A 25,367-nucleotide genomic window follows, 5' to 3' on the forward strand; every position below is an offset into this window, starting at 1 on the left:
ATAGAGAGAATCATCATACTATCTTTGACTTACACTAGTACTAGCACCCAAAAGAAAAGGATGAATATAGTTTTTTGTTTTTATTTACTGACAAATTGGTTTGACCGACTATACCTATTTCTGGTTCCTATTGTCATGTACTGTCCTATTCAACGTCAATATCATATTATGTATATTATAAACCAACTGCTCAATATTACACGTATACATATTGAATATACAATAAGGTAAGTGACCTCACCTTATTGTATATTCCGTGTCGGCCGTATATGCCTATATACGGCCCACCTTAAATTAAAATGTTTTTTTTTTTAATAAACAGGATATTAAGTATGAAAAACTCACTCAAATAGGTGTCTTATTTATTGAAGTTTCTTCATTATACCAAAATAGTTATAAAAATATTACGATACTCTTGGAAAATATACCTTTTATAAAAGTCCTATTGTGGGCCTTATTGAACACTAGCAGGGTATTACTTAATCCCGCAAAAAATAATCACTTTGACAGTAGACAATAACAGATTTTATTGTTTTTAACTTAAGAGTTATACATATACAAATAACAATATTTGGTATTTCACAACAAGAGGATATTTATAATAAGTTAAAAATAATTCTTTTGGGCCTTATTAACTAAAGATATAAAAATTGTCTAGTTTACGCGAAAATAGTAGGTAACTAAAGTCACTAAACATAAATCTTTATTATTATTATGCTTTAACATCTGGGGGCACAGCAGTGCCCCCGCCAAGACGAGCAAAGCGCAAGGGCACTATCTACCTTTTCTCGAAGCGCTTCGTCGTTTTTTGGAACCCTCATAACTTGGGGTTGGATTATACTAGATAAACAAAGTTCTCGGAATTATTAAGCATATCAATTGCATAGCTCTTATACTTTAGATTTTATTCATATCTAAAACCTTCGATTTCGTCACTGACTCACTCACTTGATGATTATTAATACCTTTAGGGTACTTCCTGAAGTAGTAGTAGTAGTAGTAGTAATCACTTTATTGTACACAACACAGGTTTACAAAAATAAATTACAGTAATGGAAGTACAAAGGCGAACTTATCCCTATAAGGGATCTCTTCCAGCTAACCTTCGATTAGATGAGAGGAAAACTACAGTCAGGTCAGATAGACAAACTTACGGGATGTACAGTAATATTTAGAAAAAGTAAACTAACGTATTGTCAACTCATAAAATACATAAATAATATTATAGAATAAAAATACATAAAATACATACTAGCAAGTCCTCTAAGAAGCTGAAATTTGATATGTAAGATAGTTTTAGTACACAAACAACAAATAAATTCAAAAACTTGAATTTTTTAATCCCTAAGGCAGGGACCGTTACCGGTATTCTGACTACAGGTTATTATTGAGGTATAACCGGTGAAATTTGAATTTGGGTATTTATATCACTTAAGCTCCGAATAGAGGTATTCGAATACCGGTATTCAATAGTGTTATCGGTTTAGCCAATTGACAAAAAATACCACTATTTGATAGTATACTCCTAAAGCTATTACCGGTAATAAGTAAGTGCCAATACCGGTTGTAGTAGTACCACGATTCGTTCCTTCGCTACTCGTCAAGGACGTTGTCCGGCCCGCTTGTAAAGTTGTAAATACTTAAGATCCGGATCTTAGAATGCCCGTTTTCATGTTGGCTGGTAAAATTAGCTGTTAGGTGATGATTTTGAATGATAAATATTTAATAGCGTTCATTTGATTCATTTCATTGTTTTTTTTGTTGATTTAATTGTATTTTATTATGTATGTAGTTTATAATCTCAAATATATGAGCGCCGATTAGACGTGCGCGCCGCCGCTATAAGGAGTCCGCGCGCCGCCGCCGCCGCCGGTAGATTAAAATTCGCGCCGAATATTTTTTATAAGACAGTATTATGCAGCGTTAAAATATGTAATAGGTTATAGTCCGATAAGAAATAGTTGAAATAGGCGCCACTTCCTACGTAACTCTCACATTTTTGACGTAAAATACTTACTTAAACATGGCAATAATTACGTACTTACGGAAATTTTTTGGTCATTAAATTAATTTCTACTATTTTATGTCGCACCAACACCATACTAACTATTTATTATGTGGCAGTACGATTTACATAAAAATGTGTTGTATGTACCATGTACCTATGGGTAAAACAAATTTACAAAGTATAATGTCCAGTTTTTTAACCGTTGTCGATTACAGGGCACTTGTGCCAAGTATGCGAAGAGTAAAATTATCACGTTTTCTGGTAGTTTTTATGAATATGAATTAAACAGAGGGATTTTAGGTGTTAAAAACCTTTTAAAAAGTCATTACTTGTCGTATTGCAACGTAATGAACCAAATAGATAAAAAAATATTATTACGGTTTTTTTTCCTGTGCGTTCATCAAGACATCAAGAGACAGACCCGATTTCATTTGAGAAATTTCTTACGAAAATATTGATAAAATTGCATGCATTGTTGTATACCATTGCTCAGATGTTGCTGCATCCTACGATACCCCGCTAAGTTTGATTTAATGTTAATAAAATGACGCCAATGACTGGTAAAATTTTACCACCTACGAGCTATAAAGCTTTTGGAAAAATATAAAAATAATAGGTTTTACTTTAGTTCATAACATAAGTTGACATTATCAGTAAGTGTATTTGTAATTAAAAATGCAATTATTCTATATTTATTTAAAAAAAAACATGAATTTGACAAAAAAAACCTTATGGATATAAAGTACTGTATACTAACTAGGCAACGTCCAAAATACTAGACGTCTTTTCATTATGCGACGTATCTTTTTATTTACACCGAACCTGGCAACATCCAACATATTTGACATACCTATGTTTTTTTCGAAACTATTATAAATATATTTTTTTCATGATTTTTCTACAATAAACAACCACATAATAAGATTATAACACCAAAAAAATTATACTAACACAGTTTTTTAAGATTTTTTTCCCTTGTCGATTTAAGGGTTAAGCATGGCTTTTCATTATACGTCTTAATATTGAAAAGTTGAAAAATTCCACGCCGCCGCCGTGGATCTTTTTGTGGCGCGCCGCCACCCAATTTTTTTCGACCGGCGCGCACGTCTAGCGCCGCCCAATAGGCATTTAGCCGGCGGCGGTTCGCCGGTCAAAATTGGTAGCCTTGGAAACTTGGTTTATGCGAAGAGAATTCAAACCTTACTTAATTTAATTTCATTTCATTTAATTTATTGAATTATGGTAGGAAAAAAGTTTTTCATGGCATTAACTGTAGATAAGCAGCATAATGAACATCTCTTTATATTGTGAGGTTACTGTTAATTGAATCTATCACTAATTCACTACACTTTATAAAACAAAGTCCCCCGCCGCGTCTGTCTGTAACTATATGAATGTATGTTCACGATGAACTCAAATCAAAACCTACTCAACTGATTTTCATGCGGATTTCAGCTATCAATAGAAAGATTTTTGAGGAAGCTTTAGTTTAGGTGTACAATTTGTTAAGGTTTTGTGTAATCCGTGCGAAGTCAGTGCGGGTAGCTATAGTCAAATATAATAGTTATTATATGTACGTATCGCCAGGAGAGGTGAATGATTACACACACTGCTCGCACAGACCACCTACTAATCGCAAAAATAGTATGAATGAATCAATGAGTGAATGTGACTTAAATGTACGATATTAAAAGCCTATAAAAACCCCTTCAAGAAACTTTTTTGCAGTTGATATCAACTTGATATTGGTACGAAATACGGAACCCTAAAAAGAATATTAATTTCAAAAATGTCTCAAAAATTGTATTGAACAACTATTTACAACTAATATTGCTCAAAGGTTAACTGGAAGAGATCCCTTAAAGGAATAAGTTCGCCTTTGTACTAATGACGAATGTTATTTTTCCTGTTTTGTTTTGATTTTTGTACAATAAAGTGTTTTACTACTACTACTACAACTATATTAAAGCAGAAGGAGTTGAAAATAAAGTTCCAGTTAATCCTTGTTTAATATTCGCTGAAAGTTGTTGAGCATTAGACTTTTCTGAGTGAGCACTCTATGTATTTTTTTCTTTATGTGGTTAAATGCACGTAATGATTATTTTTAGATATAATTTTAATTTATATTTTTGTTCGGTAAATAAAACAAACATATGATAAGAAAAGTTTTCTTGATTTCTATTTAAAGTTAATTGTTTTTATATAAAGTACCATCTCTTAAAATATCGGTACCTAATTTGTTAGCACGTTATATAAAAGCAATAAATTCCCGATCAAACTAATCTGCATAGCATTTGCAACGACAACGTGTGTAAATATCATCGTTAATGTCAAAGTTCTATGAAAATATGACGTTTATATTATAATAACACTCCCTCACTTTGTTCTGTTCAAATCGGTGCAAAGTTAGCTTAGACAGACTCTAGTATCTAACAAGGTCACGCCGATGCCACATCGATAGCGCAGAATTTTGGCGGCGGCGGCGGCGCGAAAAGTTTGGCGGCGCGGCGCTCATATTTCATATGGAAATGTTTTCTGGGATTAATTATTTTCATTAATTCATTCATTAACCTCGTGCCTTGAAACGGTCGCAACGCTCAATTTTACAGAGTAGAAGTGGTTACTTGCTACGCTCGTGGTTAAATCATGAAATCTTTCGCTTGTACAGCGATCAATTTATAAGCATGAGCAAAAATAATAGATAGTAAGTTACATATCGCTCCTTGAGAAACATAACGTCATTATCCAAAAAATGGGGTTTTTGAGTTAATAACGCCATCTAGCTCGTATGATCGTAACGCACGCAATACGAAGACACGTATCGCCCTAGCTCTATTAGAACCGCCAGAAGGCGCTAATGTCGTTATGGCGAATAGAGGGAATAGGTGCCTGTCTCATAGGAACAATGTCATTAAAGGGAAGTAAATTGTATTTTTTTGCTTAGTGACGGTTTTCTATGAGATTCAATGGTAAGTACGACAATTTACATAAGAAATAGTGTATCTATACGTACTATGTCACTTTAAACTTATAATATGGTATCAAAATCAAAACTCAATTTAAAGCAATATCGTACTTTTCCCTTTAAGGACACTTGTACTTTTGAATTTAGTAGAATAGAATAACGTTTTGAAATAAGTAAAGTGACATTATACCTATAATGACGGTTTTGCTTAAAACTTAAAGCCATAATGCTGACTAAAAATAAAAACGTACTGTTCTTTTACTTTAAGTGACATTGTGATTTTAAGAAGCTGACAGAAGTTTAAGCAGGTCGATCGTCATTATCTGTGTAGTGTCAATATGCTAGCTTAGTTTACCATAGCGACAGTTGGCATGCTTAAGTGAAAAATGTTGTTTTAAGCTTAAAGCCACTACAACTGGTACAGAACGCTTATAACGGTGTGGTTAATGAATGTCACTCGTTGTTTAATGTCACTGTGTTGTATTTTTTCTATAAGGTTCATAATAGAGTTGTATTATGGGTACCTACTAGACGACTATTTATAATTAGATAGATATAGCCACATTACGACCCCTATTGATCTAACTGTGGAACTAGGTTGGTATGTGTAAGATTCCCATATTTATTAATTATAATATAATATTATTTATGTGTTGTGTGATACTTTTTCATTCATCAAAATTAGCAAGTTATTTTTGTGATGTCTGTTATGTTCCAATTTTATTTCTGACAAGGTGACACAAAACACACATTAATTATTATTATCACTAGGTAGGTACTTACCTATTAATTACCCATAAAACTATTGTTCTCTTACAGTAGAAAATGTCTCAATGTGTCTTGAATGACAAAAAAGTTTAAAGCTATTTTAATAAAGTTAATACTACTGTTTTAGTTGAACCTGTTAATAAAGTTAATACTTATGATGATGAAGAATTCGTACCTCCTTCAGAAGAGCTAGTTCTAATAACGTAATGTGTCGCTTGTGAGTTTTTTGTTGTTTTTCCGGGTTGGTTTAATTTTGCTACTGGCTGTTTCTAAAGTATTTATAATGTTGTTATTTTGAATTTGAACTTCTGAATGTGTATTTGTGGTATCTCTTCTTGTAAGGTGTCAAAATTACTTCGTAATTCTAAGTTAAACTGATCGTGGTTACAAATAAGAGTGTGTTTCTGTTTAGGTGTTTTGCCTATTTATGAAGTAATTGCTTACGGTGGATTTAAGTCTTAAACTTTATTTTTGCTCTCACGGGTCTGTGATCGGAACTAAATTTAAACCTATTGATGTACCTAATACCTACATAAATAAATATCTAATTAAACTTTTGTCAGATGAAAATATTATTATATAAGTAGTCAATTTCGTGTGTGATATTCCGCCAGGCGAAGTCCAGGTCCAGCGACTTTGAAGTTTTTTTGAGAAAGAAGGAATTACTTATCTACGTTCATGTTTCGACCAAAGGCAAATGGAATAGACCTAGAACTACGGTCGTTTCTGCTGCCAAGGCCATATGTGGTCCAACTATGTATGTGTGCTTGATCTGACTTCACCAAGGACAATGGTCCATGTTTTCTGCTTTTCATCAGTAGATTTATTTAGAGGGTCATAATCTCGTAATACTCTTCAATCATATCATCGCAATGTGTAGATGTTGATGCGTAGGCTTTGATTGCGGTTAAGGTAGGTATATAGCTTTGGGATTTGGGATATGCTTAACGTCAACACAGCCACCTTGTCGGAGTAATTTGATAATCCGACAATGTTGTCCTGCCACTTCTTTTTGACGACAAATCGTGAGGGTATCTTCCTGCGGGTAGTTTAAAAGTAGCGCCAATAACAGAAAAGCTAACGGAAAAACGTCTGAGGTGGTACGGTCATGTACAGAGGCGTCCTGTAGACTACATGGTTAAGGTAGCGCTCGATATTTCAACGACGAAGCGAGGACGTCGAAGACCACCTGCCACCTGGCTGACGACGGTTCAGCGAAACCTGAAAGACCTCAATATAGACGCCGACGTTGCACTCAATCGTGCGGAATGGAGGTAAAGAACAGGGAAGGCCGACCCCAAGTAAATGAGAACAAGGCCTAGCAGGATGATGATGACGTGGGTATCTTCCGCCCAGGGATTCTTAGCACCACTTTTACAGGGTACTTAGCGCCGTAACGAGGAGTCGTACATGTCAAATGAGATTGGGCCATAAGCCCATCATGCTGGTTCAGTGCGGGTTGGTGGATCGCCAGAGGCTTGTTTGGTATTCCACAGGGTGACCACGTGCAGGAGAGGCTGGTCTGGGGTCCGTTACATGACATTCGGGCCCCTTACATCGCATCCCCCAATTATTATCCTCCCCTTTGTTTATTTACTTTGGTAATTTTTGATCGTAAAAATATAGCCAAACAAAACAAGCTAAGAATACTCTAGTTTTAAAGAAAAACTAGTCTTATTTGCTAATTTTTTAAGACTGAAAGTCGCTTACTTTAGTAAATATTAATTAACATCCATGTAAAATGATTCTATTTGCGCTTTTTCTTTGAAATAAACGTTAAGTTATATCAAATAACTGGATATAGTGTCACTGTTCCATAAATTGAATCAATATTGCGAAGTCGTCATGTGACATTAAGCAAAACTAAACGGAATAGTGACATTACAATTTTCTTTTAATTGAATTATCTTAGAAATTAAACAAAAAAAACACAGTTTACACAAATGACTCACAAGATTAGTTTAAAATCTAACAAAATATAGCAAAAAACTCTTTCTTTTATCTCTAGTACGGCAGTTTTAAACGTTTGAAGATTTCAAAAATTTTAAAGCTCTGTACCCAAAAAACACGTTTTTCGCTTAATGACACTGTGTTTCTCAAGGAGCGAATGTCTTTGGCATGAGGACTTAACAACAACTTTAACCTCTTGTCGCAAAGTTTTTGGTTACTCTTTGATCAAGTGCAATGAATACCGGTATTAAATACGAAAACCATTACCGGTATACTGAATACCTGTTATTATTGAGGTATTAATGAATACCGGTATTTCATTATGTCAATTAGTGTACAAGTAGCGATAAAGACAAAAACGGAATGACAGCAATACCTCTAATGCGAATATAGGTATAACATTTTAACCGGTATTCGTTTGACAGTTTTTATACAGGTATTTAATAAAACCGGTTATACGGTCCCTGCCCTAAGGGGATGATGAGGGGGTTTAATCTTGTATGGGGAATCAATAATCGCTGAACCGATTTAGTTGAAATTTGGTATGTAGATAGGTATTGTTATGGGGAAGGATATAGAATAGATTTCAACCTCAAAGTTTACCCTTACGGGGTGAAGGCAGATTTCAACCCCAAAGTTTACCCTTACGGGGTGAAGGGTTTATATGGGGAATCAGTAAGAAGTACATTGTGTAACAGATGCCCCCAGATACTTATTTCAGGATTTTTAATAGTAAATCACCCCCAACCCTTTAAATTAGGGGATGGAAGATTGTCATAAGCAACTTACAAAAAGAAGTGAAATCCCACCAAAAACATTTCGATGTAAAATGTTGCACTGTCAAAAAGTTATCAGATCTCTTGCCAAGCTTCTAACTCTACAAGCCCTAACTTCACTAGCTCTACACCTTAGTCAAAGTATGTGGCTCGGCCGTTTCGTTTCTACAAGAACTATTGTATGTATAATAAAAAAACCGCCCAAGTGCAAGTCGGACTCGCGTTCCAAGGGTTCCGTACATTACACAATTTTTAACAATATGTTTTTTTAGTGAAAAGTGAGTAAAATGGTCTTTTAAAAACCCGTAGGGATCGGATCAAAAACTAAGTACTAAGTCCGACTCACGCCACAGATTATACAATAGTTCTTACGAACAGATACTTATCTCTCAAACAAAACGCAAATACCTACCGTTTTGATACCTACACAAAAATACAATGGAGTGACCTTCAACGCGCCGCTCCCCGCACCGCGCGCACCGGCACAACGCTAGGGTTGCTGACGCTTAGAAATGATAAATAAATACCCACTTAAACAGAGGAGTGAAATAAAAGGAAAGCTAAATCTTAAATTATACCTAATATTCCGATTATGCTTTAGTGTTTGCGAAATAGTCATTTTAAAAGGTCATATGTCCCTGCAGTAACCGCAGTGTTTACGCCGTTTTATAAACCGCGCAATAATCCCAGCAAGAATTAGTTTTAAAACTTCGTGTAATTTAAAACCAGACAGAGATTAATGTTACATAGTATAGAAAAATAATAGAAACCCCATGAATAAAAGTAATTAATTATAAGTTAACCAGAGCAAAAATGAGTAGGCACTTTCCGGTGTAAACTTACTGTCGTTAAAATAAACATTTACCAAAATAAATTAAAAAATTACTACCTATTTCAAATAGATAGATATCTAAATCTATACATTTGTCACACATATTAAACATTACATGTTTAATTAAAGAAATTCAATAGTAGGTAGGTACCTACTACCCGCGCGATTCGAACTTTAAGATATCGCGCCGTTAGACATTCACTAGATATGAAATAGTAAAGATATGTGACGTTCCACGGCAAAAAGTACCTTATGGCGGCTGGCGCTTACGCTTATTATTATCGCCACTCCAATATTCAGTCGGGGCAATGGTACCTTTTGCCGTGGAACGTCACATATCTTTACTATTTCTTATCTAGTGCATCTCTAATTCATTTCCCGAATCCCGCCGTACGTGTAACTATCGTAAAAATTGACAGTGCGGCGCGCGGTGACGTGCGTACGTGAGCGCGTGTGGCAACCAACTGGCTTGCTTTTCTACCGTGAACGGGAGCAGATTCGTAGGTATTAATCCGAGCTCGTGCAGAGAGTTCCATAGGCCTGCTCACGCTTAGCTCCACATTTCTAATAGGTTTTCCTGTCATCTATAGGTAAAGAGCTAATATGTGTATTTTTTTCATAATAAAAAGACCCAGTAGTTTCGGAGATAAGGGTAATGTAAATTTTTTGCCTGTTTTCTTAAATAACTTCTAAACTATTTATTTTAAAATTATGAAAAAAATATATTTGAGATTCTAATTCTAAAATGAGCCCCTTCATTTGATATATAACAAAGATATAGTTTTTTTTCTTCTATTTATCATTCATCTCAAAAGTGACCCCTTAATTTAAATTTATATTACATATTTACTTTACATGTATGTCTTTGGGTTATAGACAAATTTCAACTTATCCAGTAGTTTCGGAGCAAATAGGCTGTGACAGACGGACAGCCAGACACACGAGTGATCCTATAAGGGTTCAGTTTTATTCCTTTTGAGGTACGGAACCCTAAAAATAATGATTATAATAAGTTTTTCACCTTATGCCCATGTGGCGGTAGCAAAACAGCCAAGCCACATATTTTGACTAAGGTGTAGAGTTAGTGAAAAGGTACCTTATGGCGGCTGGCGCTTACGCTTATTATTATCGCCACTCCAATATTCAGTCGGGGCAATGGTACCTTTTGCCGTGGAACGTCACATATCTTTACTATTTCTTATCTAGTGCATCTCTAATTCATTTCCCGAATCCCGCCGTACGTGTAACTATCGTAAAAATTGACAGTGCGGCGCGCGGTGACGTGCGTACGTGAGCGCGTGTGGCAACCAACTGGCTTGCTTTTCTACCGTGAACGGGAGCAGATTCGTAGGTATTAATCCGAGCTCGTGCAGAGAGTTCCATAGGCCTGCTCACGCTTAGCTCCACATTTCTAATAGGTTTTCCTGTCATCTATAGGTAAAGAGCTAATATGTGTATTTTTTTCATAATAAAAAGACCCAGTAGTTTCGGAGATAAGGGTAATGTAAATTTTTTGCCTGTTTTCTTAAATAACTTCTAAACTATTTATTTTAAAATTATGAAAAAAATATATTTGAGATTCTAATTCTAAAATGAGCCCCTTCATTTGATATATAACAAAGATATAGTTTTTTTTCTTCTATTTATCATTCATCTCAAAAGTGACCCCTTTATTTAAATTTATATTACATATTTACTTTACATGTATGTCTTTGGGTTATAGACAAATTTCAACTTATCCAGTAGTTTCGGAGCAAATAGGCTGTGACAGACGGACAGCCAGACACACGAGTGATCCTATAAGGGTTCAGTTTTATTCCTTTTGAGGTACGGAACCCTAAAAATAATGATTATAATAAGTTTTTCACCTTATGCCCATGTGGCGGTAGCAAAACAGCCAAGCCACATATTTTGACTAAGGTGTAGAGTTAGTGAAGGGGCTTGTAGAGTTTGAAGCTTGGCTCGACAAGATATCTGATAACTTTTTAACAGTGCGAGTCTTAGGCTTATGGTTTCGTCTTAGCAACATTTTACATGAAAATGTTTTTGGTGGGATAATTTTTTACAGTATAAATATTTATTCGTAACAGTTAGTATTATCTTTTAACATGATTTTTACTGTACATCTGGGCCCTATTTCACCAACGTGACAGGTGCGACATTTGTCGACATCACTGTTACTGACGTCACAGGCCTTTATAGGCTACGGTAACCGCTTACCATCAGACGAGCGGTGTGGTTGTTTGCCACCAACCAGTGTTGGGCGTAATTAATTACTCTTGTAATTTAATTACTAATTTAATTACATGTAATTAAAATGTTTGTAATTTAATTACATAAAATTTAATTACATGTTATTAATTTTTCTGTGTAATTTGCAATTGTGATTACATTAATTAGTAATTAAATTACTCAATTACTTTTCATTTACCTTTTTAATAGTATGCAAATATGAACAAATTTACTTGTAGTAATTATAAAGAAAAACTTTTATGAATTCCATTATACGCTGGATAACGTTATAACATATTTTTTATCCCTGGAATCATACCTTTACAGGGTACTATGTGACAAACCACGTTGAATATGGCGGTCGGCGCTTACGTCGCGTAGCACCGCATTAGTATTGGGGCGCCGGTAATAATGACGTAAGCGCCGACCTAAGGTGCCTTTCGGGTTGGACTGTAGCAAAGGGGGGGCTGGGACTTGGACAATTGTCACAAGAAATACGACAGTTGTCACGAAATTCCGACACAGAACTCATTTACTGTCAAGAATTACCGAAAGTTCTTTGAAATCTTGTGTCAATTGTGATCATTATCATCATAAACATCACAAGAAAGATACCTGTTTTTTGCCGATATAATAAAGTTTTTTTTTTTAATAATACAATGATAGTGACAAACAGGAATAAGGCCCGTCCGATGGTAAGCTATAACCGTAGCCCATGGATGCCTGTGACGTCAGCAACAATGAGACTTGTCGAATTGTCGCACCTGTCACGTTGGTGAAATAGGGCCCTGGTGCTACATTACGACACCGGTGCTATAATAAGCACATTAAAACACTCCCTTTGGCCGTGTTTTAAAATTCGTCATTCGTTGCAAAATTTCTATTTTTCGCACTTCTATCGTAAATAACTATCTATGTATTAATAAAAAAAGTTACCTATATAAGTAAGTAGTTACTGCCTTTAAAAAGTATATGTGTCTAAATGTTATTAGACTTTTTGATTCTTTAAAACGTCTTTAGGTCAATAAAGCAAGTGAAAAATTATTAGAGTTAGACCAAGAAAAGTCTGCAGCGATTTGGACAGCCCACGCAGTGAAGGTGTTATTTATAAGTCATAATTTCATAGAAGTTTCTTCAAATCGGCCTTATTAATGAGAGATTAAACATATTCAAAATTATCTTAAAATATTTTAATCTATTATTTCATCTCATACGTTCAATAAGGCCCGGGACTGGACCTTTTTACCTGCACTGACAGTGGATCTTCTTAGCAACAAGTACAAATTCAGAATAATAGGGAGCAACTGCTATTTTTGAATGCTGGGCCTTGTTACCCGCCGGGCCTCATATGCCTGCACCTCACCTACCTTATTTATTTGTTTTACAAGGGGAAAATTTGTTGATTAATCGTGCTAATATTGATACCCAAACAAGCGAAACATTCTAAAATTGAACCACAAGCGTAGCGAGTGGTTCGTAAAGTTAAACCTCGAGCGTAGTGAAGGTTTCAAGGGACGAGGGTTAAATAAAATGTTCACTACATCAGCTCGTAAAGGCCCTCTTGATTGTTCGAAACGGATAAGAAGAGTGGCATTTAATTTGATGCAAATTTTGAGTTGTTTCCGTAGGTATACTCGTAAAGCTCAGTTGGTTGGTAAAATTGACTTTAAAATGATAAATATTGAATAACGTTAGTTTGAAATTGATTTAAATGATAAAGTAAATATTATCGGAGATATATATATATCGGATATCGCTCTTAAACAAAAAATATATGTCGCTAGTCATTTATAACCTAAAAGCGCCAAATTACGCAAAATTATATTGAAATGACACCTGTCTATTGAATTTGAAGAATACTTTAACAAGGGTGGTTATCTGTATGACAATGCACCTAAAATAATTTTCAAATGTATCTATTATTTCTATACTTAACACGATAACGAATTCTACGTAAACCAAACCGCGGGCAATCCCTAGTACATATAGAAATAAATAAGTGTAGGTAAGTTTCCATTAGTGTACCTACTATTAACAATATAACTATTTACCATTGATAATAATTGTATAAACGTTTTGCGTATTTTTTACGGACACCGCGCTAATCGCTAGCCCGCCACCGTCGATCGCTGCCTCCTGCCACGGCGCACAGCGCGGCGCGCGAAAACGCCGCGCGTTTGAAATGTAACTCAATATAAGCGCGGAATGCATACTTACGTATCAGTATTTAGTGTCGCCGTGATTTTATATTTCTAATATTTTGTGTGGGAACTAAGATCTTTATTATGACCGTGTAATATTAACTCTACAAACTTTAATTCAATATTGGCTATACTGCTTAACCAGAAATCAATATCTAGACAAGCACATTGTCTACATTTCTAACTTTTTACGAGTATACTAAGTTCATAGATAATATCGTAATTTTACAATATCAGCTACTTTAATTCTTTATTGACAAAGTAATTCGTGTTTTTACGTTCACCAGAAAGCAGCTGTTCCAGATTTCTAAAAACCGAATATTGTGAATAAATTAAAGTGTTATTGAACATGTTACAGTTTTTGTAACTTTAATTTTATATTTACATAGTTATTTAGCAAAATTGAAATATTTAAATATGGCCGAACGCTCCACCTATAATTTTCTAATATTTTACATAAATGTTATTTAACATGCATGCAATAACATATCAAAAAAGAAAAAACTTTAATGTTATCAAAACCCATTTTTGTTCCACCGCTGGTCTAATATGGGGTTATTCGGATCATCTGATTGGGGGCGATTAGGATCACATTATAAAACAAGGTTTTCGGACGTTTATTTTTGGCTTATTTTATGTTCGCATGTTTTAGATACGTATAAAAAGAAGAGTTATCAGGGGGAATGGTCGGGAGAAAATATGACTACAGCTGCTAATAAGGTTTTAACGAAACCGCTGTCCCTACGTAGAGTCTTTTGTTACCAACAACTAATTTTCTCATATGGGGTGAATCGGATATGTGTGATTTTTCATGTTTTGGTTTGCAAAAGTTTACAGTTTTTGTTTATTTTCATTTAAGTTATTCGATTTTGTTGCTAAATGGCCATTAGCATGTTTTGGATTTATTGTTAAAATATATAGTAGCATATAGGAGTGATATTATGTTGCGATTTCTGTAGGTGGCGTGATAAAAAAATGAACTAGAGAGGAGGAATAAAAATAATGCTTAAATGCAACACTAAAGATACCAGATGTCAATTATTTGACCTTTGTGATTCTTAATCATATGATTAACATTGTTAACCATTATTAATTAAGATTTTATTACAGAGTTTTTTTGATCCGTTTTACCCCTTAAAATGGGGCGAATCGGATTTTTTAAGAGGTTTTGTATTTTATTTTTCATAAATCATATTTAAGTTTGATTTTATGTCTGAACCTTGGGTTCTGTTCATTAATAAATAATTTATCCAACTGAATATTAATAAAAATAGTATCACCTTAAAAATTGTATTTATTGACCGTCAAACAAAAAATTACCCGATTCGCCTCGGTCTACCCTACGACTAAGGAGGAGGAGTCATTACTTAAACTATCTAAAATAAATACGACAACCTAATTTTTTTTATAAAGAATGCAGAGAAAACCCGGTTTGAAACGTTTTTCGGCCATACTGAAAAATATCATTTTTTGAGTTTAATTTTTTTATACTGGAGGCACAGAATACATCACGATTTGGCAGTATCAGCTAATAAAACATTTTTGTTGGCGTGGCAGTAAAAAGAAATAATCATTGTTTGTTCTACCTTTAGGCTTTCAAGTAGTGCCACCATGATGCCAAACAGCAGTTAAGTGGCACACATTGGTCCTAAATCGCTTATTTGGCTACAAAATTCGCATTCGAATTATTCTTTACATTGTGTATTAGCGGTAAAAAAAGGAAATGATGATATGTATTATGTAGAAAAAACTTTTAACGTGAAACGTCTTTAAAAACCAGTAGAAGGGGTCGGATCAATCGAAAAGTATTACGGCGCTTTGGCTTACGAGACTCACAGTCAAAGCCGCTACAAAGTCTTGCTATATTGTCGCACTATGCGTGCGGCCTGTGTGGGGCCCACTCAATGACTTGGGGAGTCACCACCTGCCTTTCACAATTCCGAGACTGATTGTCACTGCACTGGTAGTCTCCTCCCATAGCCCATTATCCAGTCCATCCAACATGCAAATCAATAGCCTATGACCTTAGATCCCATTGCATCTCAAAAGTCCTGCATTGCAATAGTCTTTGCACCTGGCGGGGACCATCTCTGGATGTACCTACTCGTATTATACTGTGCACTCGAGGATGGTAACCACCAAGTATATCCCGTGCTTTTAAAGATCAAATCGTCTTAATACGAAACAGGAGCTGAGTTTTAAATATTTTAGGTAAATATACCCGTCTCGCTAACGGAAGCGGCACCTAAAAGTAGTGCGTTAAGGACAAGGCGAAAAATCCTGCGTAAAAATCTCAAAAATTGAGGTTTCGTACTCCTCTGTTCCCTCCTCCAAAACTTAACCAATCGTAACCAAATTTGGAAATCTAAATGATTATGAAATTATCTGTGTCGGACCGTTTTGCTTTTTTGGATAATTGATATCAGTTTTGAATGCCACGCCTCTCATTGCGGCATAGTCAATTAGGCCATTTTGGCCATTTTTGAAGGGCTCTAGCGCCGTAAAAAACAAAAATATCAAAAAAAGCAAAACGATCCGACACAGATATTGACAATATTAATCTGTGTTGAAAAAATCATTGCTCTAGCTTCAAAAACCACGGAGGAAAACGAGGAGTACGTTTGTATGGAGAAATGACTACTCCCGTTGGCTCTTAAAGGGCCTCTGCGCTGTTGCCTTCGGCGCCACGCACGCCTCCCAAAGGTCGAGGACCCCTTGGTCCTGAGATATAGAAAAGACATACAATAATAATAAATATCTGGGAGACATATACAAAATCAACAATGCGCGTTTTCCCAGAGAAAAGACCTATCTAGATCGATTTATCGACCCCGAAAACCCCTTTATACCAAATTTCATCTAAATCGTTAGAGCCGTTTTCGAGATCCCCGAAATATATATATATATATAAATAAATGTAGGATTGAGTGAAATGGAACGTTTTGTGTATGAGTGAGACAGAATGAAGATCATGTCAACAAGTATGAAAGGGATAGCATGAGTGAGTTAAGTCGTTTTAGTTATAAGGTGCAGGCCGTCCGCCATTGGGAGATGTTTGGGAAAGCTAACACACAAGACGTGCCGCTATGTTAAATTTTGATATTTCTTTAAATACTTCTTTTAAATATATAAAGTTCAGTAAAAAGTGAGTTTTAGTTTCGCATCCACTTCCTACAGTGGTGTCAGATGTGGGAGTGACAAACGAACAAAGAAAAAGACGTACCGAGATTTGCCGTTGTGACCGCGTGGTTCGAAAATTTCAAGACGAATTACGACGTCGAACTACGTGAAGGCAAGGCGTAAACATGTCTCCAAACAAACGTAACGGCAGACAGCAAGACTACAACGACGCAAATGCTGAAACATCGCGAGATGGCATGACGATGTTGCATCTCACGGAAGGGCTGATCCCCAAGTTCACTGGTCAAGATAAGACGTATCCTGCGACCAGATGGGTTCAAGACGTCGAGGACAGCTCCGAGCTCTGTGGGTGGACTCCGTTGCAACAGCTGTTGATGGCGAGGCGGTCGTTAACAGGAACGGCGTTATTGTGGTACCGGGCAGAGCGCATTTTTAAGACGTGGGACGAGTTTAAAGCCGCTATCCTCAAGGAGTTCCCTGATAACATCGACGCGAAGGCTATACACGAGCTGATGAGTTCCAGACATAAAAAATCAAGTGAATCGTGTTTAGAGTACTTATTTACCATGAAAGAGTTGGGTAAACGAGGGAAAATGCCAGACTATGTAGCCATTAAATACATAGTAGAAGGAATCAAGGATCAAGAAGTAAATAAGATAATGTTATACGGCGTTACGACATACAGTGACCTAAAAGAGAAGCTAAAGATTTATGAACAATTGAAATCAAACATGGCGAGTTCGAGTTCAAGCCGAGATTCAAGTCGTTCGAAGCAAACTGAGAAAAATGCGAAGACGCACGGGCGATTCGTACGTTGCTACAGCTGTGGAGAAAAGAATCATTCATCAGCAGACTGTCCCCACAAGGAGAAGGGCCTGAAATGCTTCAGATGCGACGATTTTGGGCATATTGCATCTCAATGCAAAACGGCTGTATCATCTTCAACTGCAAGTACTTCAAAGAGTGACGTGAAGTCAGCAACGAGTGGTGAAGGTGGCAGCACTGGGAAGAAATGGCCGACCGGGACGAATGGCGCTAGTGTCGCAACGAAACGTGCTTTTTACGGTTCGACGAGTGATGGTCACATCCCTAGTAGCGAAGACGTGATTGGCGAATCGAGCGCAATGGCGGCGAAGCATTGTCTACTAGCTGTCATGGCCGGCGAGGTAAACAAAACACAGCGGACGATTACACCGAAAAAGAAGCCTGTGAAACGAGTTCATGTGTTGGGAAAAGATGTTATAGCGTTGGTTGACTCTGGGTGCGAAGTAAGTTTGATGACAATCGAGTGCTACAACAATTTAGGTGCGCCAGAGTTTGACAAAAGTGACGATTTCTTAACGGGTTTAGGCGAGAACCAGGTGGATTGTTATGGACAAATTTGTTTGGATATTGAAATAGACGAGTTGTGGTATAAGGACGTTAAGTTTCGTATAGTTCCTAACCGTACCGTGCCGTACAGTATGATTCTCGGTGAAGATTTCTTGTTGCGTGTCAGACTTGTTATGGAGTCTAACAATGTGTGGTTAATACCGCTTGATAGGTGGGTATGCGAGATAAGGGTGTGTGATTCTCTTGTTACAGGTTCTAGTGCAGACATTGAAAAACGGGTGAACGACCTGGTGGAGTCATACGTACCGCGTAAGACGAAGGAAGCGCCTGTCAAGTTGAAAATTGTGCTAAAAGATGACATCCCTGTTGCACAACGACCCCGAAGACTGGCTCCAGCGGAACAAGAGGAGGTTGACCGACAAGTGAATAAGTGGCTTGAAGACGGCGTGGTAAGGGTAAGCTACTCAGAGTATGCTAGTCCTTTGGTTCTTGTAAAGAAAAAAGACGGTAGCATTAGGGTATGCATTGATTACAGACGACTTAATCAGAAGATTGTGAAGGATGAATATCCAATGCCTGTAATTGAAGATCATATAGACAAATTGGTGGATGCAAGAGTTTTCAGCACACTGGATCTGAAAAATGGATATTTTCATTTACCTGTAGACGAGGAATCGGTTAAGTTCACTTCATTTGTCACAATGACAGGACAGTACGAGTTTCTTAGGGCACCTTTTGGTCTCTCCCTGTGTCCTAAAGTGTTTACTAGATTCATCACTGCAATCTTTAGAGACCTCATTGCTAGAGGTGTAGTATTGATCTTTATTGACGACTTAATTATTCCAGCAGAGACTGAGGATGATGCTGTGGTTCGACTGGGTGAAGTATTGGAGGTGGCTTCGCAATATGGCCTCGAGATTAATTGGAAAAAGTCGCAGCTTGTCCAACGACAAGTGGAGTACCTTGGACATGTGATCCAAGATGGGCAGGTGCGGCCTTCACCTGAAAAGACGGATGCGGTCGCTAGATTCCCGGAGCCTACCAATACCAAACAACTACAAAGCTTCATAGGCCTCACATCCTATTTTAGGAAGTACATACAAGATTTTGCAATGATTGCCAAGCCGCTGACAGATCTGTTAAGAAAAGACAGTACATTTGAGTTTAATGTAGAGTGTAGAGCTGCATTTGAAGAATTAAAGAAGAGGTTAACCAGCCAACCAGTGCTACGGCTGTTCAACCCCAAGCTGAGTTCAGAGATGCACACGGATGCCTCCAAAGTGGCCATATCAGCCATTTTATTACAGAAAGGTGTAGACGCACAGTTACACCCAGTATACTACATGAGTAGAAAAACAACGCCGGCAGAAAGTAATTATAGTAGCTATCAGCTGGAGGCGCTAGCTATAATAGAAGGAGTGAAGAAGTTCAGGTGTTACCTCTATGGTACGCATTTCAAGATTGTAACTGATTGTAAGGCGTTTCAGATGACCCTGAACAAAAAAGATTTAGTTATGTCAGCTCAAGTGGCAAGATGGATTTTAATCCTCCAAGAATATGACTTTGAAATAGAACATAGAGAAGGCAGTAGAATGCAACATGTTGATGCCCTGAGCAGAAATCCATATGTGGCATTTTTGAAGAGTGGCCCCATTCATGAGCAGTTGAGGGTGGCTCAAGGGAACGATGAAGGCTTGAAAGCTATTATGGAATTGCTACAGAAGAGTGTGCCTTTCAAAGACTACTATTTGGACCAAGGGTTGCTCTATAAAGGAGAGGACAGACGTCTCATTGTCCCGGCTGAGATGGAAAGAGAGATAATCAAGAGGGCTCATGATCAAGGTCATTTCTCTAAAAAGAAGATGATGGAATTAATAAGTAAGGATTACTATATTGAAAACTTAGAAAACAAGATTGAAAAACACATTGTGTCATGTGTCCCTTGTCTACTCGCTGACAAGAAAAGTGGTAAACAAGAAGGTTTCCTACACAGCATTGAGAAAGATGAGATACCCCTTTTTACACTGCACGCTGACCACATTGGACCCATGACGGAGACTAAAAAGCTATACAACCACATACTGACTATTGTGGACGCTTTCACCAAATTTGTATGGTTGTTTCCAGTAAAAAGCACTACAAGCCGAGAGACTATTGACAAGTTGAGGATTCACCAGCAATGTTTTGGAAATCCAGCAAGAATAATAACTGACCGAGGTACTGCTTTCACAAGCAAAGAGTTTGAAGACTACTGCACGGAAGAAGGCATAGAGCATATAAAGATAACCACAGGGGTTCCCAGGTCAAACGGTCAATGCGAGATTATTCATAAGACGCTGACCTCAATACTGACCAAACTATGCATAGAAAATCCGACACAGTGGTATCGACATGTCAGTCAAGTACAAAGATGTATAAATAGTACCTACCAGCGCAGTATAAATACGTCACCATTCGAGCTACTTATAGGCGCTAAAATGAAGCTTAAAGAAGACATGGAGATTTATGAGTTACTAGAACAAGAAAACAGAGACTGCTATGTTATAGCTAGAGAAGAGAACAGAAGGAAGGCGAAAGAACAAATACTAAAGGTACAAGAAGAGAACAGGCGTACGTTTAACAGGAAAAGGAAGGAAAGTACCAAGTATAAGGAAGGTGATCTGGTTGCAATAAAAAGAACCCAATTTGGAGTCGGAATGAAGTTGAAGCCTAAATACCTAGGTCCGTACCGAGTCACGAAAGTTACAGGACGAGATCGGTACCAAGTACAGAAGGTCGATGATTCCACCGAAGGGTCCAGGAACACCACCACCTCCTGTGATCATATGAAAAGATGGCCTGTGAACACGGATTGATGAGGCAGGTAATGAAACTGCTTTTCTATTTTATTTTATTTATTTTTTGTTGTTTGTTAGGTGAGAATCACATTTGTCCTTTCCCTAAGTCATGTTGTGTAACCATACAATGTTATACTCCTAAAGATGTTATTTTAGATATGCTAATAATAAGACTTATTTACCTAATTAAGATTTTGTTGTCATTAAACATATGGTCTGAAAATAGCTGTGACTAGATTATGTAAGTTGTTACCAACTGTTCTAAAAGATGTTTAGTTATGTTTAGTAAATCAACCCTATTCTAAGATGTTAAATTCATTAATTCAGCTATGCTTACTTCAGAACCTACATGTTATGTTTGTGTACTAACTGTAATACTGTAATGTGAGACTGAGAGACCAGTCTATATTTCAGGAACGGCCGACTGTAGGATTGAGTGAAATGGAACGTTTTGTGTATGAGTGAGACAGAATGAAGATCATGTCAACAAGTATGAAAGGGATAGCATGAGTGAGTTAAGTCGTTTTAGTTATAAGGTGCAGGCCGTCCGCCATTGGGAGATGTTTGGGAAAGCTAACACACAAGACGTGCCGCTATGTTAAATTTTGATATTTCTTTAAATACTTCTTTTAAATATATAAAGTTCAGTAAAAAGTGAGTTTTAGTTTCGCATCCACTTCCTACATAAATATACAAGAATTGCTCGTTTAAAGGTATAAGATAAGATAAGTTCGCGGGGGCAGCTTGTGGCTAGCTGACAGTGAGGCGATACCTCGGATCCCTATTCCAGAGGGCACTTTTATCTGGCCCTCGCCTCTGTGCTTACTACTGCTTACCTTAACATGCCGGCCAGAGTAGAGTCGCAAGTGCGGAACCTATTCTCCAGGTTGGAAGTGTAAAATGTCATAACGCCGGCGGGCTACTGACCGGATTACCGGGATCTGGCTACCGCCGACTCACCTCTTGACAATCTCACAGCCATTCACAGCCAATTCAAAGTGTTGCGCGTGCGGCCGCGCGTAGTGGAGCCTACAGAGTTGGCGTCCTACCTTTCACAATTCCGAGACTGATCGTCAATAGTTACCTCCCACACCCCATTATCCAGTCCATCCAACATGCAAATTGATAGTGAATAGAATCAGGCGTTACTTTGCGGAAATCCATATAAATTAAAACTAAAATATTACTTTGCTAATCCGCGTAAAAGATAACGTGCTATTCAATCAGTGCTAACCCGTTATACTTGCTGCGTGCGGATTAGCGAACTCCAGACGCGACACTCAAACTTTGAACTTTTGCTTGCCTCTATGAGACATTTTGTTTGTTTTTTTTTCTTAAACAATGATGACTTCGAAGTCGGAAATAATTGCTAGTGCTGGATGTTTCGCCAGTATTGGTAAACAGCAGTTTTTGCGATGCGGATTCTGTAAAGATTTTTATGATTTGAAATGCACGAATATACAGGATGAAAGTATTTTCGGTGCCATGACTACCGAACAAAAGAGTGCATGGAAATGTCAGCAGTGTGTCTGTCAGCAGAAAAGGAAGGGTGACAACACAAATACTCCTATAAGGATACTCTCACCGGCAAATACGGATTCTCTCATGTCCTGCGATGAATCTATTAACTCTACTTTCCTAAATCAGTCGATTCCAGACAGTATAGACCGTCTGACGCGACGTTAGCCGAAAATTCAACGTGAAATAATGGATGACACCGATTATTTGGACAATATACGTGAAGTGATAAGGTCTGAGATGAACCAGGTCATAACCGACCGATCGGAATCAATGATTAGCATTAATGCCATCACGACACAACTTGGATCTATATTAGAAACAGTCTCTAAACTTCAGGCCCGCGTTACGGAATTAGAAAATAAAATGTCGCAAATTGAGGATCCTCTGTCCACAAACGGCCTGACCCCATCAGCTTCTACAAAGTTCCAGCAACAGCTGATGGAAAGCGGCATGATGCAGGTAATAGCTTCCGAGGAAAGCATTGCACCTAAATGGTCTAAGCCAGCGGCAGCACAAGTGTTAGCCTCAACGTCGGCATCAGCTTTAATGTCTGCATCAGCCTCCGCGTCAGGGTCCACATCGGCGTCAGCTTTAACGTCTGCATCAGCCCCCGCGTTAGTGCCCGCACAACAAGAGGAAACACCAGCACCCAGACAACGGAACTTATCTTATATATAGACTGCACCAAAGATCCAGGCCGCAGACCAAGACCGTCGACGAACGGTGTATGGCGTAACGCGCGGGTCTGCGGCTCCAGGCGTCACCCAACTGGAAGCCTCTGAGCGTCGTCACTATGTTCATGTATATTACCTTAAGATAGGGACCACAGTAGACCAAATCAATTCCCACTTGAGGACAATTTTGGGTGTGGATATCTGCACGGCCGAAGCCCTAAAGGCCCGAGGCGACTACGCATCATTTAAAATTAGTGTTTCAGCAAATTCCGTCGAGAGAGTAATGGACCCTAGCAATTGGGCAAAGGGTATTTGTATTAGGCCTTGGTGGCAGGCATTTCGCTCCCAAGCGAAAAAGCAAACCTAAACGACCACTAAAACTTTACTACCAGAACGTCAGAGGGCTCCGATCTAAAACTGCGATATTTAGGAAGAACGTGGAAATATACCGCCCGGACATCGTAGCTCTTACTGAAACATTTCTAACCAGTTCTGTTAATAGCGGGGAGTTATTTCCTCCGGGTTACGTGGTTATTCGAAAGGACCGCATTGGTGATGTCGGATGGGGAGGTGTTTTGATAGCTGTAAGGGATGTTTATAAAGCACGAATTACTTATTGAAGATATCGACGGCTTAACGGACGACAAGGAAGTTTTATTTAGAGTAATGGACCCTAGCAATTGGGCAAAGGGTATTTGTATTAGGCCCTTGGCGGCAGGCATTTCGCTCCCAAGCGAAAAAGCAAACCTAAACGACCACTAAAACTTTACTACCAGAACGTCAGAGGGCTCCGATCTAAAACTGCGATATTTAGGAAGAACGTGGAAATATACCGCCCGGACATCGTAGCTCTTACTGAAACATTTCTAACCAGTTCTGTTAATAGCGGGGAGTTATTTCCTCCGGGTTACGTGGTTATTCGAAAGGACCGCATTGGTGATGTCGGATGGGGAGGTGTTTTGATAGCTGTAAGGGATGTTTATAAAGCACGAATTACTTATTGAAGATATCGATGGCTTAACGGACGACAAGGAAGTTTTATTTGTTAGTGTTTCAAAAAAAGGCGTTAAGTTCAATTTATGTGTTGTTTACTTACCACCAAACTATAATACTGAACAATATCTTAACGTCTTAGATTGTATCGAAAATGCTATGTGTCAGTTCGGTTCGTTAAATAATGTTGTATTAGGTGATTTTAACCTTAACTCCTTTAATCTAAATGTTAAAAATCAATTCGATTGTTTTATTCGGTTTTGCAAACTAGAGCAATGTAACAATGTAATTAATGAACACGGAGGCATCCTGGACCTTGTCCTAACAAATATGAACGCTGATGACACTGGCGTACGACGCTGCGGCAACTCTTTGGTTCCCGAAGATGCCTTCCATCCACCACTTAGTATTCGTTTATTGTTTAATAATGACGCACACACCTCAAGCGTGGACCCGAGTCCAACGATCCATGCACCACATTCGTGTGCGTTGAAACACCCACGTTGGAACTTTCAAAAGGCAGACTTGTCATCTGTGTATACGGATGTTCCTAGCATCAACTGGTCATCCCTATATTCTATAGATGTCGATACTGCTGTTAATATTTTGTATCGTAATCTACATGCTGTATTTGATCGAAATGTTTCGGTTTATAAGAACCCAGTAGAAGGTCCACAACAGCGCTACGAGTACCCTGTCTGGTTTACAGCTGAAATCATTAAATATATTAAGCTTAAACATTTTCACCTAGTTAAGTTCAAAACCAAAGGGCTCGATTTTAATAAGGAAATGTTTAAATACTATCGGACACTTGTCAAATAATTAATTAATACAGCGCATAGGCAGTACATGCTAAGAACTGAGCATGCAATCAGAAACGACCCTGCAGCCTTTTGGAGGCATATCAAAGATAGACGCAGCCATCGGCGACCGACCTCCTATATGGCTGGCGAAGTTAAGTTAACAGAACATGATGCCGTACAAGCGTTCGCTGCGCGTTTTAGTTCTATTTTTCACGCAAACACTCCTACACTGGACGTTAGCGTGGCTACTGGAAACGCATTAGAGGGGAAAGATTCTACTTGTATAAGACTTAACAATATTTCTCCTCAGGAGCTAATTCGCATTGTTAGAAAA

General features: G+C 37.7%; 1 long non-coding RNA gene across 1 annotated transcript; it reads left to right on the plus strand.

The window, feature by feature from the left end:
- Window positions 1-17,777: 17,777 nt before the first annotated feature.
- Window positions 17,778-19,348, plus strand: LOC134805833 (uncharacterized). Its single transcript, XR_010146403.1, has 3 exons — window positions 17,778-18,141; window positions 18,458-18,660; window positions 19,055-19,348. It is a non-coding gene; the product is annotated as an uncharacterized LOC134805833 (long non-coding RNA).
- The last annotated feature ends 6,019 nt before the right edge of the window (window positions 19,349-25,367 follow it).

The sequence above is a fragment of the Cydia splendana genome, unplaced genomic scaffold (genome assembly GCF_910591565.1).
Source record: "Cydia splendana unplaced genomic scaffold, ilCydSple1.2 scaffold_68_ctg1, whole genome shotgun sequence".
NCBI classification, from domain to species: domain Eukaryota; kingdom Metazoa; phylum Arthropoda; class Insecta; order Lepidoptera; family Tortricidae; genus Cydia; species Cydia splendana.